Genomic DNA, 18,388 nt, shown 5'->3' with positions numbered 1-18,388 from the left:
TGTGTTTTATACTTTTGAACATTTCATTGCTTATTTCATAAACTATAATATAAACTTTGCCAATATCATTGTACAGCCATATCTACAATTCCACGATATCTCAGGTCTAAAATTGGATTTTAAATGGTATGCAGGCATTTGGAAAAAAGAGTAGACTATATTTTTATTTTGTATGCATCATTATTGCATAGAAAATACACACATAAACCTGTTTTTTTCTAAATGGGTCTTTAGTAGAATATTATAGTTGTTTACATCTGCAAAATCTGTGAATGAGCATGTATTTAGCTATGTTCTTTGAAGACTCAAGATTTATATATATTTTAACTTGTAAGTACAGTTCAAGCATTATGAACATTATAATAGGTGGTTAAGTAGAAATAAAACAATGTTTAAAATGCATGTACCTAGTGTGGTGTTCAGGGTATTAAACCTCTCAGATCCCCCTTCTAAAAAGAAGACAGTGGGTTCAGATACACATATAACATTGCTTTTTACTACATGGAATTTAAGGGTTTTTGTTTGTTTTTTACATTTATAGTTATATTTAAGGCTTGATGTTTTATTGACTAGATAGCAAATGCAAATTATTCTTAATATGAGAAATATGCAGAGTCATTACAAATCTTTGGAAGTGCTTAAAGATAATCCCTCTCCTGATATGTCATTTTGTGCAAATATGGTTTATTGGCATTATATGTGAATTAGCTTAAAGCACATATCCGCAATTCAGGCAAATTAAAATATTTCAAACAGAAATATAGTCAGTTCCTTTGTAAAGAAAAAGATATTTGAGTTCTTTTTTGAATTCTTGTGCCTTATCTTACAGGTACAGATTTGTCTTCAAATATTGTTCTTTTGGGATAGAATATCTCATTATCTTATTACATATTTAAATTTCCACTCATAATTATCTGATGAGTTAAATAATATTTTAAAAGAATTCTTGTTTAAGAGTACACATGTAAAAGTTGGGAAAATCTTTGTATGAAAACATATATTTGAAATTTTTCTAAAAGGATGTACCTACAACTTGCATTTCAAACTTGCCATTGTTAGTGGCTTCAAATCTACTCTTGCTTAAATTATTTGTAGAAGCTAAGGGAATGTTCAAGAGAGTCAACTTAGTTTTGGAAACTGAGAAGACAAAAGGCAGAGCAAATATAAGAAAAAAAAAAGAGGTGCTTAGAAAAATATTGCCTACATGAATTTTTTTGGAAGGGCACTTTATATATTTTGACCCCTTGATTCCTTCATTCATTCATGCTGCAATTCAAAAATATTTATTTTTACCTTCTATTTGCCATACTCTATTAAAAGCATAGGTAGATATTAGTTCTTACCCTAAGGAAGAGTATTAGCAGATAACATAGCACTGCTGAAGTCAATATTTTACATTCAATGACTGCTTGTTTTAATTCTGTGTCATCTGATCTTTAGATAAAATCACTCTTATTTCTAACTAAGAAAGGCTACCAGTACCTTTTTTACCCTCTCAGTCTGTCAGAGAAACATTATACCAACCAGATGGAGTTAAACAGGCAAGGAAAACTTTATTCAAGACTATTGCAGTAGAGGTCAAGACTATTGACATAGTCAAGAGGGATTGGACTCAACTCCATGGAAATGACAGGCAGAAAAGTTTTAACCAATAAGGAGTTTTAAGCACTGAGATGAGCTAGTGGAAAAGTATTGAGTACTTTAGGATGTACATTAGGATGAGGTTGGTCAATGTGATGCTTTCCTTTTCTTTTGATTTTATAATTACGTTTCAAAGGGATGTTTCTCAGATCTTTGAGGGGAAAGATCTTCTTGGCTTGTAAAACTAACAGGAGTCTGGGAAAAAATTTACATCTCAAAGGGAGAGAGAAAGAATTTACAATTGCAAGTTTTCTAAAGTAAATGTTCTAACAGAAAGGGAGGTCGGGCACCTATAGTTAGGAAGAAATCTGTTTAAAATTTAATCACTGGCTGAATAACATTCCATTGTATATATGTACCAAATCTTCTTTATCCATTCATCTGTCAATGGACATTTAGGTTGCTTCCACATCTTGGCTATTGTAAACAGTGCTGCAATGAACATTGGGGTACATGTATCCTTTCAAACCATGTAAATGGGAAAAGAATTTGAAAAAGAATAGAGACATATATATGTATAACTGAATCACTTTGCTGTACACCTGAAACTAACACAACATTGTTAATCAACTATACTCCAATATTAAATAAAAATTTAAAAAAAAAGAAAGTCTAGGAAGCTAAAAAAAATTAGTCAAGCCAAGGGGAACATTAAGACCATCTTGCCAATTGTACTGAATTAAACCTTGAACACAATTAATAGCAGCTGAAAATGAAGAACTGAATTCAAGATGACCCAGGACTGAGTCCAAGAATCAATGCATTAGCATTAATCTTGAGAATTAAATTGCCCTAGGAATAAGACACTTGTTAAATATGTACATATTAATTGGAAAATAAAAAGGAGATTTTAGAGAATATTTCAAAGGTTGGATTTTTTTAGGGAAGCTGAAACGAATCCCCAATCCTTATCAAGTTCCTCTATTTCTAGTTCTGCTGATGTGTACCCAAGGGATCTGTGCTGTTTTCCAGTGTTTTACTTTCTTTGCATGTAATAAACGGCATTTCCCATTGCCTCTATTCAGCAACTTTATTTCCCAGAATGCAGTCTTTATATGCAGGCAGTTAATTTTAATTAAGCCCTGGAGGAATTCTGTGTTTTGTTGTACATTGGCTACCGTGTAGAACTGCATCTTTTAGTTAGAGTAACACTGAGTTGTATAAGTTAATGTTAGTATGATTGGTGGATTTGTGCATTTTTTGTTTTGAGATTGTCAACTCTCCCTATTGGTGTGCACTAGGTATATTTTGTTTTAGCATTTACTTAAAATGCTGGTTCCAATTTTTAGAGGTAAATGTTTCTGCCTTTGTTGGAAAAAACTATCTAAAATAAGCCTTTCCTAATCATTTACAAGAGAAGAATTGATCAGGTACAAAACCATCAAGGTCTTGTTAAATTGCATTTACTTCAACTGTTTGTGTGTGTGTGTGTGTGTGTGTGTGTGCGTGTGTGTGTATTTCTGGCAAAGTAGAAAATCTCTTCAAAGGAGGTAAGTATAGACACCTAAAATTAGCTATCTTCTGATATCCACATTTTCTTAAGAAATACAGCAAAATCCCTTGATGTTTCCTCACCTCCAATTATAATTCTGACAGTATTCTATAAGCACTTAAAATTCTTACAAGTTTTATATTTAGTATCTTAAGTGGTTGGAAATGCAAAAAACTTTTCTTCTACCCTAATTGTTCATGACACATTTAATTTAAAAAATCGTCTTCTTTGTTTGAAAATGGGAGTTCATTTAGAATTATGTCTGCTATTATAGAAGCCAGTGCAAATAAGTATGGCATTATTTTTGTTGATGCTGGGAAAAAAGAGAATCTATACTGCCTTTCAGATTTACTGCTTTTGATAGAAATGAATTGAGTTGGTGTGCTGTATTTTGATTCAATTTAAAAAATCCTTGATATATTACTGCTGTAGGCAAAGGTATATGAAACTGATAAAGCAATTATTTTTATTGATTCAGCAATTCTTTTTATTTTCTTGAAAACATGTTTCTTCCAGATAAATAGCATGCTTTTTTCCTAATAACATCATTGGAATGAAAGATGCTTAAAGATATAGGCTCTCTTGCTGTCACTTAAATTGTCTCCCAAGGAAACATATTTTATGATTTTAGTCTTATGTTAAATACTTAAGATTTTTTTTTTTAACAACCTCACTAAACTCTCAAGGAAGTTGCCATAAATGTATATATAGGTTTTAAAGGACAAAACGTGAAAAGACAAGGACTTGGTATTCTTCAGGAGCCTCAGAAATTCATCACTCCTTGTGTGTCATGCATTTTATTGCCTCCAGGAAAGCAGGGACCTTGATTTGAAGGACATTTTCTGGCTCTTTAATAGATGTTGATCATTCAGGGCACTGGAAGAATTGAACAATTTTCAATACTATTTTTTCCCTTTATTTGACTCAATTATGAAGCAACACTTTCTATCTCTAGTGAGTTAAATTTCCCCAATGACATAGTTTTAGAGATTTTTCTGGATTATTATACTTTGATGGTTTGTTTCTTTCTAGTACTATTGGTTTGCTGAAGTGCAGCTGTTTCTATTCCTGATACAAAGAATAAAATTGTACTGCAGGTGCCAAGGAGTAAAATATCCTAGTTAGCATTCTGAAAGCTCATCTGCATAATGTAATGATGTAAATGATGCAGAGTAACATCTTAATTGCAGGTGTTCTTCTGAGGTTGAAAAGTAGGTCAGTGTCATCTACCTTAAGATCTTAGAGAAGCGGAAGGACTTTGCTGAAACTAAGAAAAAGTAACTTTGTTGAGTGATTAAGAAATTAGGAAAATCACTGGAATTCCCTGGCAGTCCAGTGGATAGGACTCGGCACTTTCACTGCCGTGGCCCAGGTTCAATCCCTGGTCGGAGAACTAAGATCCTGCAAGCCTCGTGGAATAGCCAAAAGAAAAAAAAAAGTTAGGAAAATCAGTTTATTATGTCTTTGTCAATGCAAATGGAATTTTTCACTATACTAATATTTAATTAGTATGACATGTTTTTTCCATCAGTGTTGATGTTGTGTACTGGAACTTCAGTCACATGAAGAACATACACTTTCTAAAAATGCTAATTTCATATTTTATCTCAACTTCTGCTTATAAGCTAAGATTCAGATTAATTTTTGAACAAATACGTAATTAATAAAATTGGCATAACAAACAGAACCACATTCACATTTCTTGTAGCTATGAAATTGTTAGTTTTGGTTATCAAGTAACATTCAAATAGCTAAAAAATAAAGCCTCCCATGTTGGTTTAGATCTATTTTTAATTCATGTTAGTTTTGATCTATTTTTCTATTCGTTATATTTTACACAATTCTTAAAATATCTTTGTTTTTTTCTTTTCTTATAATTTCTGGTATATGATGCATTCCATACTTCATTTGCATACCACATCTTCACATTATTGAACATATTTGAATTTGCAGTCTTCAAAATTAACATCTGTTTCTCATTAATCAATTTTCATTTCCTCAGGTGTTAATGATGTAATTACCGTCAGGTGTACAAGTCCGGCTTCACGTATTCTTATTAGTACAACATCACGTTATCACTTTTGCTATTTGGCTCTAATTGCATTTTCTACATAAGCTTTCTGTAGGACTTCTTATTGCATTAACCTTATTATATACACTGCAATTTGCAGAAATGTTAGTGTTTTAAAAGAAAAACTTATTACACACTCCTTCTCAAGGAAAAAAACCCCATAATTTTATTTCTATTTCTGTATCTGTAACCCTCATCCTTCCTATATTTTACTTAAAGAAAAATGTTATTTATTTATAGCTCTTTACATGATTTAATGGATGTACCTTTGTAGTTCTTAAGATGATTGTTTTAAGTTGTTTTCTCAAAAGAAACCCCTGTTCATTTCCATGAATATATTTTCTTTTTATCCCAATTATTTATTTCTCCATCCCATCATCCCTCCTTCCACCCCTTCATTCATTCATCCATCCATCCATATGCATGATCTTTTAGGAGTAATGGTAGTTTGCTCATACTGCCTTGTTTGTACATATATCGATTCTTTGGCTGAGTATTTGACAAGTTATAAATGATTCTTTGAAAACACATATCCTTATTAACTGATTCCCATTACACATTTGTCCTGAAAAGTGTTTTCAGGTGCATCCTCACACAAAACAGTAATCTCTTATGAGTCTTATTTTCTATCAGGATATTGAAATAATGCCAATCCGGATTATTCCTTATTCATTGGTCAATGTCTATTTCACCATTCTTTTCCTTTCTTTGGAGTATGACTTGGAGAATAGAAATGGATTCTCAATTTTGTGCTTCTGAAACTTTGTAGTTTTTTTTTACCCAGGATCTGACATCATATGTTCATGTTTTATGTGAGAAAAAAAAAAAAAGACCAAAGGAATTCTCCTGATTAAAAGAATATCTCTTTGATTTGATTGGTTCAATTTGGCATTTTCTTTTCTTTAAATTTACTGTTTTTTAGAGCAAGTCACTTAAATAATTTCTATACTATTATATGTTATACTTATAAAAATATATTATCATATCCTATTAATAATTTTAAATTGTTAGGAAGTGACTTATAATTGATTTAAAAATCACTAGAGTTGCTAAGTAAGGGAAGGATTGTAGAGTAGAAGTGCATAGGCCAACTTTGGAGATTATCAGGTCCACCAAAGCTTGCTCATGGATTGAATGGGGTGATAAGGGAAATGAAGGATCAAAAATGTCTCCTTGGGTTTTGGTTGAACTAGTGGCTGGATGTGGTATCATTTATTGACATGAGGAACACTATTTTGTATGTGTTCTGGGAGAGAATTTAATTTTGGAGATACTAAGTTCTAGATGACTATTAAGAATTCTACTTCTGCAAACAATGATAACTTTTCTTCTACTTGTCCAATACTCCTTATATCTATTTAGAGTGTTTAATGCATTGATCAAAATTAATAGAACAATGTTAACTGCAGTCATCTTGGCTTGTTATGAAGATCAATACTAAGAATGATGTTGGTTATTGATTATAGGGAATTCATGTTAACATTTATTTTAATTCTTAAAAAAAATACTTTAAACCCTATGGGTTATATTTATGACAACCTTTCATCATTCAATGAAACAATGATATGATTTTTATTTTTGATTTAGAAAGATCAGATAATTTTCCTTTTTAACTTACATTTTAATATTATCAATTTCCTAACAAAAATTATGTTTGTATTTTGGGTATAAAATTATATATTGCTGAATGGAATTTTTCTTTTGGATTTTACCATGAATATTATAGATATTGATGTATAGTACTGGTTTATTTATTTATTTATTTATTTATTTATTTATTTATTTATTTATTTATTTATGGCTGTGTTGGGTCTTCGTTTCTGTGCGAGGGCTTTCTCTAGTTGTGGCAAGCGGGGGCCACTCTTCATCGCGGTGCGTGGGCCTCTCATTATCGCGGCCTCTCTTGTTATGGAGCACAGGCTCCAGATGCGCAGGCTCAGTAATTGTGGCTCACGGGCCTAGCTGTTCTACGGCATGTGGGATCTTCCCAGACCAGGGCTCGAACCCGTGTACCCTGCATTAGCAAGCAGATTCTCAACCACTGTGCCACGAGGGAAGCCCTATAGTACTGTTTTTGCATGAAATAATATCAGGTTTAAATAGATTTCATGAGATAATTTAACAAACTTTCCATCTTTGTTATTATGGAAATTAATTTTTTTCTTGAGTACTTGTAAAAATGAAAATGTCAAATAACTTGCACCCAGACTTTTTTAGTATGTTTTCTTATCTTTGGCCAAATTTGACTGTATAAGTTTCCACAGCTTGCTATTTTCAAATTACAGTGATTTGTGCTTTTAAAATTTTCATCATGATTCAGTAAACTCTTCAAAATTTATTCTAAAATTTTAAAATAATTGTGAGTTTCTTGTTTACACTTTTAATGTTCATATTTATTGTGCTGTGATCATTGAATGAAGGTTTTAGAATTTCCTATTTGTGATTTTGTCTTTTTATGACTGAGCACATGATCAATTTTTGTGAATATTAGCTAATAATTTCAAATATATTTTTCTACTTTTGCATATAATATTTTATTAATTATTGCTTTTCCATTTAGGTCTTTTGTGTTCTTATTTTTTTGCATGTTTTACTATAAACTGATACTGACTTTTAACATTTTTCATTATTATTTTTTCTTGTAATGTATCCTTATATTTCTAATCATTTTTGCCTAATGGGTTTTGTTCTGTTTTACCATATTTAAGTTTACAGATTTTTCTTTTATTGCTTCACAGTTAATATAATAGGGTTCAATCTGCTGTCAATGTCTTTTGCTTTGCTTTTCTTTCTTCCTTGTCTTTTGCCTTCCTTTTCTTTCCCTCTGTCTTTCCCTCTGAATACTATTGTGGGTTTGAGGATTTTTATTTATGCAATGTTTTCAAACTACTGATTTTTTCAAACCACCAATTTTCTTTTTTTTAATTGAGGAAAGAAGTTTTTATTAAGAAATAGAAGACATTTTTAAAGATTAGTAAAGAATTACATTTTTTCACTGCAGGCCAGTTATTCCAAATGTTTACAATGCTTACCTCTGGTTGGTGAGATTATGGTTTAAGTTTTTTCTTTATACTTTCTTTTGTGCTACCAACTGTCTTTTTTAACAATCAAAATTTTTGCAGATGTGTCCAGTAAAAGGCACTTCAACCAAGCTTCTAGGTCCTTTTGACATCCCTTGTTTTATAATGCCCACTATACAATTCTTTATCAATTCATTGATATTTTATAACTCTATTATTATCAGTGGGGTTTTGACTTGCAAAGTTCATTCACAAAGCCATGAACTATAACAGTTGAAATATCTCCAAACTGTTACAGACATAGATAATTAGATTTTTTGGATCTTCTTAATTTTGAATTGATCTCATGATTTTTTTCTTATTCTTTGTTCAATCTGTCTTTAGGAATATACATTGATTTTCTCCCCTGTTTTAAGCACTTCAATCCATATCTAGGCTTTTGATTCTAAAAAAGCCAAATTTTTATAATATTTTAGAATTTACAGAAAAATTGTGAAGTTAGTACAGTGTTCCCATAATCCCTATACCCTATTGTCCCTATTATTAACATCTTACATTAGTAGGTGTATTTGTTACAATTAACAAACCAATACTGATATAGTTAACCAAACCAATACTGATATAGTTAACCAAAGTCCATATTTTATTCAGATTTCTTTAGTTTTTAACCCAATGTCTTTTTCTGTCTCAGGATCTCATCCAGGATACTGCATTACATGAAGTCATTATGTCTTCCTAGACTCCTCTTAGCTGTGACAATTTCTCATACTTTCCTTGATTTTCACGACATTAACAGTTTTGAGGAGTATTGTTCAGGTACTTTGTAAAATATCCCTCTATTGAGATTTGCCTGATGTTTTCTCATGTTTAGTTTGAGGTTATGGGTTTTAGGGAATAAGACCATAAAGACAAAATGCCATTTTATCACATTTTGTCGGGGGTACATATTATCAGCATGACATTATCCTTAATGTCGAGCTTTGTCACTGGCTGAGGTAGTATTTGTCAGGTTTCTCCACTATAAAGTTATTCCTTCCCTCCTCCCCCACTTCCATAACATACTCTTTGGAAAGATATCACTATGCATAGCCCACACTTTAGACATGAGGAGTTGTGCTCAACTTCCTTGAGGGTGGAGTATCTACATAACATTATTTGGAATTTTTCTGCATTGGAGATTTGTATCTTCTCCACTTATGTACTTTTCATTATTTATTTATACCAATTCAGACTCATTCATATGTTTTAATTGATTTTTTGCTCACATTGTTCCAGCTTTGGCCATTGAGAGCACTTTCAGTTTGCTCTTGTGTCTGACATACTCTCATCAATGTGTGTGTGTGTGTGTGTGTGTGTGTGTGTGTGTATGTTGAAAACTTCCTTATTTTATGGTGCTACAAACTTCTCCAGGTTTGTCCTGTATATTTCTTGCTCTAGTCCCAGAATCAGCTATTTCTTCAAAGACCCTAGTTCCCTTTATCAGCTTAGGCTTATTGTTAATAAACCAATGGGTTTACTCCTCAGTTTTATGCATTTTCTGGGTAATGTTTGCTATATATGACCTGATCTGCTTTGCTTGATATCCTTCTGAGTGAGGACTTCAGTTGTCAATTCCAGGATAGACAACTGTCTCCCAGGAACGTAGAAGAAACCCTCATATCTAAAAGGGGCTCTTCTCCTGAAAAACAGAGTGCCTGAAAAATCAAGGGAAGACAGAAATTCAGCCCAAAGTGAAATTTTTTTCATAGATTCAATGCAAAATGTGTTGAGAAATGGGGTAAAAGTATTTCTTTTAAGATGAGTATAAAGAAAATAAGATTTTAGTGTAAGGGCACTGTACAAAAGAGAACCATTGGATAAAGAAAGGATGGTGACTAAGGCAGTTCAGTTTTCTAGAGGTGTGGATTCTTCCTTGTGTTCATAAAATTAGGGCTCCAAATCAGATAATAACTTAATGTTAATATTTTAATGAATACTCTCTAATGACAGATGTGGAAGAAGATACTTTGGATAAAATATATCTTGGAAAAGCAAAATTAACTATGTAGAAGAATATTCAGAAGGAACAATTTAATTATTCTTATCCAGCTGTCTAGAAGGAAACATGTTTCCAAAATATCCCATGCTGACATAATTTGGAAAAGAAAAGTTTACAAAGTCCATTAGGCTGATAAATACAAATGCTATCAAAGACAGTGGAGAGGTACTACACTTAGCAAAAGTATGTAAACTGTAATGTATTTGCAGACTATTGATGTGTTTGGAAAATTCATATATAGTGTTAATAATTTTATAAATAATGATATTGTTTATATCATAATATTTCTGTGACAAATAAATGACATTATGGATTTAAATTCTGGGCTTATGGTAAACACTGAATAAATTAGCCATCATTATTATTAGAAATAATATCAGTAATAGTAAAATTAGTATTCATAAAAAAAACAGGTACTTCTGACCCTTTTCATCTAATAGAAAATGTAAAGTTTTAAACCAAAAATTTATTGTTAGATTATAAGTGGTTCAGTAGGGTCTCACTTTTCGTGTATGTGTTTTATAAATGAAGAGATTATATTGTTTCATTTTTTGGTAATGAGTTATAATAGATTGTCTAAAATGATTACACAGGGTTAGTTAATCGAAGGTACTCACAAGACTCTGTTGAGTGTACAAACATAAGGCTTTAATAAAAATGAACAATATGGTAAAGAAAGAGAAAGAAAACACAGGCAAACATCAAGGGCCCTAGAAACTTACAGGTGCAGCTCTTCAGTTCCTTTCTTGGTCACACAGGATGTACTTTGTCTCTGAACTGTGAGCCATGGAGATATGTGTGAGGAATCTTGGTTTCTGAATAGCTTGGGCAAAGATTTCCAGCAGGGTCTCTTACACCCCACCAGTCACGAAGCTGCATCAGGTTGTGCAACAGGTTTAACTGGGTTTAATCGATCTATCCATAGATTCCTAAACAATGTAGACAAATGAGACCCACATATTGCCTGAAGAATTTCAAGCTTTAAGGAGCATACTGTAAATCACTAGCTAGCTAGGTCACCTCATCCTTATCTCAGCTAAGGTCAGGAGTCAAGGTAAAGCAAAGAGAATCTGAAATCCAACTGTATGATAACTCTGTCATATGCAGTGGTTGTTAACAATTTCTTCTGTCCCTGTATATACATGCCTCTTTCCCTATTAAGAGGACTATTTCCCCTCCACTCTCTTCTGAGCTGGACTTTTGACTTGCTTTGGCCAGTAAAATTTGGTTGAAGTAACATTGTGCGAATTTCAGCTAGGACACCTAGTGGTTTCCACTTATTCTTACTTGCTACTCTGAGCTTCCATATAGAGAAGTCCAGGCAAACCTCTTAGAGGAAGAGGCCCTGGAGAATAAAAGAGAACATAAAAAAAGAGATCACATGGAGAAACAACAAAGGATCTCGGTTGACAACCAACATCAATACTCTAGGCAAGTGAATAAGGCCTTGAATCTTCAATCTCTAATTGAGCCATAAGAGCCAATAGCAGGTGGAATAGAGAAAAGTGTCATACTGAGCCCTGCCCTAATTCTTTACCCACAAATCTGTGAGCAAGGAAATAGTGGCTGTTAAAGCTAGTAAGTATTGGAATGATTTGTTGGGCAGCATAATCAAAGTGAAATCTAGTATATTATGATTTAAAAGTACCAATTTATAGTTTCATGTATCAATATATAGTTTAATGTTTAAATGCTAATACTGGCACTATATGATCTGCAAAGTCTCTTCCTAAGAAATGTAATTATTGTCCAAGTTTGGGCAAAGACCTTACCACTTTAGTGATTTCACGGTTAAAAGTGAAATGACCAGATAAATCATTGTAAAGTGAATTAAAGAAAAATTCTGTTTTTCCTTATGAGAAAAGGAAAACAGTTCTAGAAGGGAAAAAATATATAGAAGTATTAAAAGTTTCCAAGTGACACTGGCATTGAATCTGGATGTCTTTCACACACATACATACACACATACAGACATACATACATACATACACACACATAAACACACAACTTAACTTACCTCATGATAATGAAGAGAGTATTGTTTACAAATGGAAACAAATTTCAAAAAGAGAATTTAATCATACACTATCTTAGATGCTTAAAAAATCACTTGGTTTGTATCTATTTTGTTTGCTATGGAGACACTAAGTATATGTTAAATTTTCACAAAATATTAACAGGCATACTGGACTTTGACATCTAGTTTTGGTTTGGAGTGATTTTTCTGCTACTCCAGGTGTTTCTTACTCTTATTCTTACTCTTAGAACCGTAAGAAATGTCTCTGTTCTACAATGCTAGTTTATGGTGAAGGTATTTTGAGGCAAACGAAGCCTGATTACAATCCAGTAAATGAAACTACCAAGTCAATGCAAAGGCTTCACTACAACTGAGATTTTTGTCCTACGATGATTTTTTTCCACATTGTTCAGTGCAGAAACAACCTAATAGCTTCTTTCCTGTAGCTGAGTAAGCAGTTATGTGGGTATTCTCATGTTTTTAAAATATCTCCAAAGGCTCCACCTTTAGATGAAGTTTAAATAGTCTGTAAAAAACACTAACAAAGGGAAAACACAAAATGTGGTTTTCCCTCCTGAGGTATAAACTGGGCGAACACATACTGTGCAAAAATAATACATACGTACATCTCTTTTAAAAACAATACAATATTCCACAAACCCAGAGTCTTTGAATAAGAATAGGCTTTTGCCCACTGGGATGCTAAATTTGCATATCACTGGCCAAGTGCAGCACAGGCGCCAAGGGTGATTTCTGGATGAAGGTGTCACCCGTGAAGTGACAAAAATTGACTCTTTGCATGTCTACTTCCCTCCTGCTGGTAACTAAGTAATACTGTTACTTGGCTGATTTCCTAATAAACTACAGGTGGGCGGGTGTTGAGGTTGTGCCATTACAAATCATCATCTGTTAGATCAAAGTGCAGAGGGAAGAACAGCAGGTGTGCAGTATTAATAGCTACATTTATCTCCCCAGTCACTTAATAATTGCTTCTTGTGTGGCTTCCTTGTAGCACTGCATTTCATGGACTCCAAAAGCATTTTGATGAAGCTTAATGGGTTCCATGCTGGCAGAGTTCTCATGTGCTAAGTGTTGGGTGTGTGTGTTTCATTTCCTAATGACGCACTGGTGTATCAAACAGATATAGGGAACCACTTGTGAGTGAGTTATCATTCATATTGCTCTTCTGTGAGCAGATATTAGTGTTTGCCTTTATATTTTTAATGTGTGCTTGAAAATAAAATTATATATTCATCCTATTTTTATAAATATTTTCCCATATAAATATTTATAAATGTTGCTGACATTTATCAATTGCCTTCTGTATATCAACCAGATACTTATTTAGGCTTTTATATATGTATAGTTTTAGAAGAATTCTTTTGTGTAGATTATTATATAATTTTAAGCAATAGTATCATTGGCTATAATTGTAATCAAGTATTGAAGAATAGCAGGCTAAAATTGTTTGCCTTTTCCATCTTGAGAGACTTAAAAGTTTAATTATAGCGTCCTACTGGATGAGGAAAACCTTTTATAGTTATAGGCAAATAGAAGATATAGAGCACAGGGTTCAATTTTGGAAAGGGTTCAATTTTGGAAATTTTGGTAGTTTTCTAGTTCTATGTGCAATAATATATTAGTGGCTGAATTTTCCAGTGTATATTCTGATTCTGATATAAAACTTAAACTGCATTTGATTATGTGTGTATTTGCATGTGTTTTTGTATTTTACAAAATCAATAGAAAGCCTAGGAGAGGAAAACAGGATGGGGAAACATTGTGAGATGTTATTTGTATTGTATGTAATGAGCACACACTTGTAGCCTACTATTGTGGAGATTCTGATGAACTTGAATAAATATGCTATTCCTGTATTCCTTTCTAGCCCTTTCTACCAGTATAGGCCAGGTAATCCATATATTTATAATTATTTCTGGACTTCCATGTGGCTGTTTGTTTCTCAAATAATGGCTTTCTTGGCTTTGAAAATGTCACTACATCTGTCTCCTTCTAACATCCTGAGATGCAAATATTAGAACACACTGAATTAAAAATGGAAAATAATCACCATTCTATGTGTTTGGAGTTTAACATAAATATAAAGCAATTTTTTTCTTTTGGACCTACTCCTATTGTTTGCAGTGATGGTATGTCATTCAACAATATGTTAAAATGTATAAAAATACAAACTCTAATATAAGTTATAGAAATCATCACCTTTTCTAGTTTTTTTTTATATGTCTAAATAGTTTAATGTAAATTTGGAAGTTTAATTTCAGTAAAATTTTTAGAAAATAAATAATTGTTGCTCCCATATATTCAAATGTTAAATTTTGACCCTAGAGCATAGTGAAACATTGATATATTTGCTTGTATAAAAAAGGTTAAGTCATCTTTATCTTTTTGCCTTTCTCCAAGTAAGTCTCTGTGCTTGCTTCCTAACTGTCCAAACCCTTTCATCACAACTATACTCCAATAAGATGTGCAAGAAGATGGAGCTGTATTGGTGTCTACTGAAATTAGCACTTGCAGTTTGAGCAATTGCCTTCAGAGGACATCAGTGTCCTGTTGTCTTGACACCTGTTGGAGAGATTACGAGTCCTCCACCCAAGCCATCCTCCCCTTCTCTAGTAGTAGGATTGTGGCCAAACATTTTCTAGGCTTTCTTGTAGTTAAGTGAGTCTATGTGACTAGATCTCATCAATAAAATGGGAGAGGAAGTGATGTGAGTAATCTTTGAAACAAAGCTTTTAAGATGGATAGTTGCCTCCTCCATGTTCTCTCTCCTCTTTTGCTGGCTGGATGAAGATGACAGTGAGGCAGTAGCAATTACGGGGGAACCACAGAGGTAAAGAGGCTGGGTCATTGAATATTAATGCAGCTTTTGTCGACCAGAAATAAATACCGTGGACTGTTACCTAAAGAGAAAAGAAACATCTATTATAATAAATTCCCCCAATATACATTTCTGAGTATATTTATTCTATTATATAACATATACTATTATATATTTGTTACAGCATTTTAATTTAAGCCAAATGATATGATGCCAAGGTATGAAACATAGACTAAAATCAAGGCAAACATAGAGACCCAGCAGGACCAATTATTAACTCAAGTCCACAAATGGTGGATGTTTTGAGCATTATGCTGAGATGATTTTGAGAATTCCTTAGGCTGCAGCCCTACAGACTGCTGTGATCAACCAGCACAGCTGTCATGACAAGTGAATATAGAATAGTTACAAGTGTTTCACGTATTTGCCAAAACTGAAGTAAATACATTAGTGACTGTCTTGTCTATAAAATTAAAACATTAAGTATTAACACACACAACATGAAACATAGGACAGCTTTGTCTTTAGAGATTTGGAAGCATCATTTTTTAAAAATATTTAATGTTCTCCACAATAATGATATGCCTATTAACTTCCCTTCCTATATTATCATGGTTTCTTTCTTCCCTCCATTCTTTCCCTCAAACCAAAAGTTTGAAAATTTAACATGAATCCTCTTTTTCTTCTGTATAGTTTTGGAAGATTAAAGTTTAGAGCTTTTTTTTAAAAAACAAACTATGGAATCTATCAAGGACTACTATAATTTAACATATTTAACATTCTTGATAATGTAATGTAGGCTTTGAAGATACATGTATTGCAGGGAATATTATGAGGAGAAAAATGTGTTGAGTTTAGCACATCATACTCAACCCACCCAGGGAATGAGAGTAGAGCTTTATGCTTTAGTTTATCGAGAGGAGAGCTCTCAGTGGATATTTAAGATGGGAGTAGTGAAGAAGAAAGGATAAAAGGGGATAAGGAGAATTAGGGGTGAGAGTGGCTGGCTCTGAGGGAGGGGAGATCCCTCCGTGTGGTAAGGACACAGGAGTTTAGTCAGCCCCTGTCAGGATTAGCACTGCAGCACCTCGTGGCACCCAGGTGAGAGTGACAGGACTTTGGAGGGCAATAGCTATAACGTGCATATAGGGAGTCTGGACATAAGGTGTTGATGCTTCAGACTCCGCAAAGACTGCTGTGCCCAAGCTTTGCATTGCAGAGCAGAGCTGCCTGTCCTCAATGGACCCCTTAGGCGAGGGTGACAGGCATTGTAGGGGCTCTGAGGCTGCACTGAATGATAAAGTTCCTTCCCTCATTTCTTGCAATACCACAGATGTTTATTTATACTTTTAGGCCACTCTAATAGGAAGGAAAAGAGAAATAGTCTTAAAACATACCTGAGATAATAATTCTCACACCTTGAAGAGTGGGAGTTGGGAGTTATCTTTACATTGGTTGAGAAAAATCCATGTGGAGTGAAATTTACTCCTGGCACCTATGAAAAATGTAAGATCTCTGAATTCATCATTCAGTTTCATCCAAAGTGACTTCTGCAGTAGGAAAAGAGATCAGTGTCAGTATAAAAGTTCTGTATTGACCTTTCTTTGTTTTTACATTATAATATAATCACTATATTTAATGATTTGGTTATGTAAGACATTAAATTAGGGAAAACAGGGCAAGGGACATAAGGAGACTTTATACTATTTTGCAGTGTTCTTGTAGGTCTAAAATTAGTTCAAAATAAAACGTTAAAAATTAAAAGACACAAGTAGTCAGAAATCAATCTTGGCTTGGAGTTATTTAGTATAGTATTTAAAAAATCTCAATGGTCTTTATAGTCCCTACAATAAAGCATAGGAATACAATAAACTACTAAAATATAGGTGTATTAGGATGTTTATCAAGAAAGTCTGCGTTATCAAGAAATAATACTTTCATATTAGCACAAAAGTTGTTATAAAAATTATTTTACAAGGTAGGCTTCAGTGGGGAATTTACCAGAGGAACATCAAAAAAGACCCCAGGAAAATCGGGTGCTTGTGTACATGTTTGTTGAACAGAGTTGTTGGTGGAGGTTTATTAAAGGAGTACTGTAGAAACATGGGGAGTTAGTAAGGACAAGTTTCAGAGGTAGGTGAGCATTGGCAGAAGACACTCTGTAGGGTATGAATCTCAGCTGAAAGATAAGAGGGAGGCTGAGATTTGGTCTAGGAATTTACAAGTGAGAATTTCATATCAGTGTATGATGGAAAAACAAACTAATTTGTAAGGCGAGTTTTGCCTGTGGTGTTTATGTCTCTAAGTGTTTATTGGAATGGTCCTGGGGTAGAATTGACTTTAATTTGAAAAGAATTAAAAGTCACTAAATCATCAGAGCAATCAATTGTCAAAAAAAATTGACATTTGAATAAAATAACATATACAGCAATATAGACATACAGATGTGAAAAGAACACTTGGGTCAAATAGTCACCTTAGACTATCCCAGCATGAAAGTATGGCCCTTGGTTGGTGGACTGTAGGTGAAGATGCACTTGGCATCCAGGGTTAGAAGAAAGCAAGCCTGTGATCTCATTGAAAACTGGTTAGTTGTCCATTAGCCTGGAAATCTGAGGAGCCTATAGAGATGGACACTCTGGGATTTTGACTTGGTTCCTCTCACTATCTTTTAGAGCACTGGTTGGAAAAATGTGGTCGCTAGGCCAGCTCCTTAACCTGTACCTGGGAACTTAAAAGAAATGCACCACCCCAGTCTTACTGGATCAGAAACTTTGTGGTGTGGCCCAGCAATATGTGTTTAACAAGCCGTCCAGGGGTCTATGATGCAGTCAAGTTTGAGAACTCCTGTTTCGGAATAAGTCACCTCCACTTACACCAATCAACTTTATTCTGTAGACACTCACTCACAGCTCACTAGTTTTTAACCTTTTCTTATGTACCTATTAGGTCTACACCGAAATTTTAATCTAAATCTTTACATCAGGACTTTTTAAATCCAATCTGTTCATATTTTTTCCCTGCAAATCCTATCAGAATGACAAAGAACATTTTCACCCTGTCAGTTGTTAACATCAGAAAAACTCATGGTAGAAAAATAATAAAGTGGTCAGAGTTGTTGGAGGATATAAAGAACTAGGGTTATTTTCATCTGTTAAGTAACTGATTGAACTGACAGCACACCAAAAATTTTGCAACACGTTGTGTTGTACATTGGGTGGAATGAATTAATTTACAAAAGAGTTCAGTACATTGTCATATGTAAGCATT

Source organism: Balaenoptera borealis (assembly GCF_965194805.1).
Source record: "Balaenoptera borealis genome assembly, chromosome: 5".
In the NCBI taxonomy this organism is placed as follows: Eukaryota; Metazoa; Chordata; class Mammalia; order Artiodactyla; family Balaenopteridae; genus Balaenoptera; species Balaenoptera borealis.
This window is presented reverse-complemented; position numbering follows the sequence as displayed.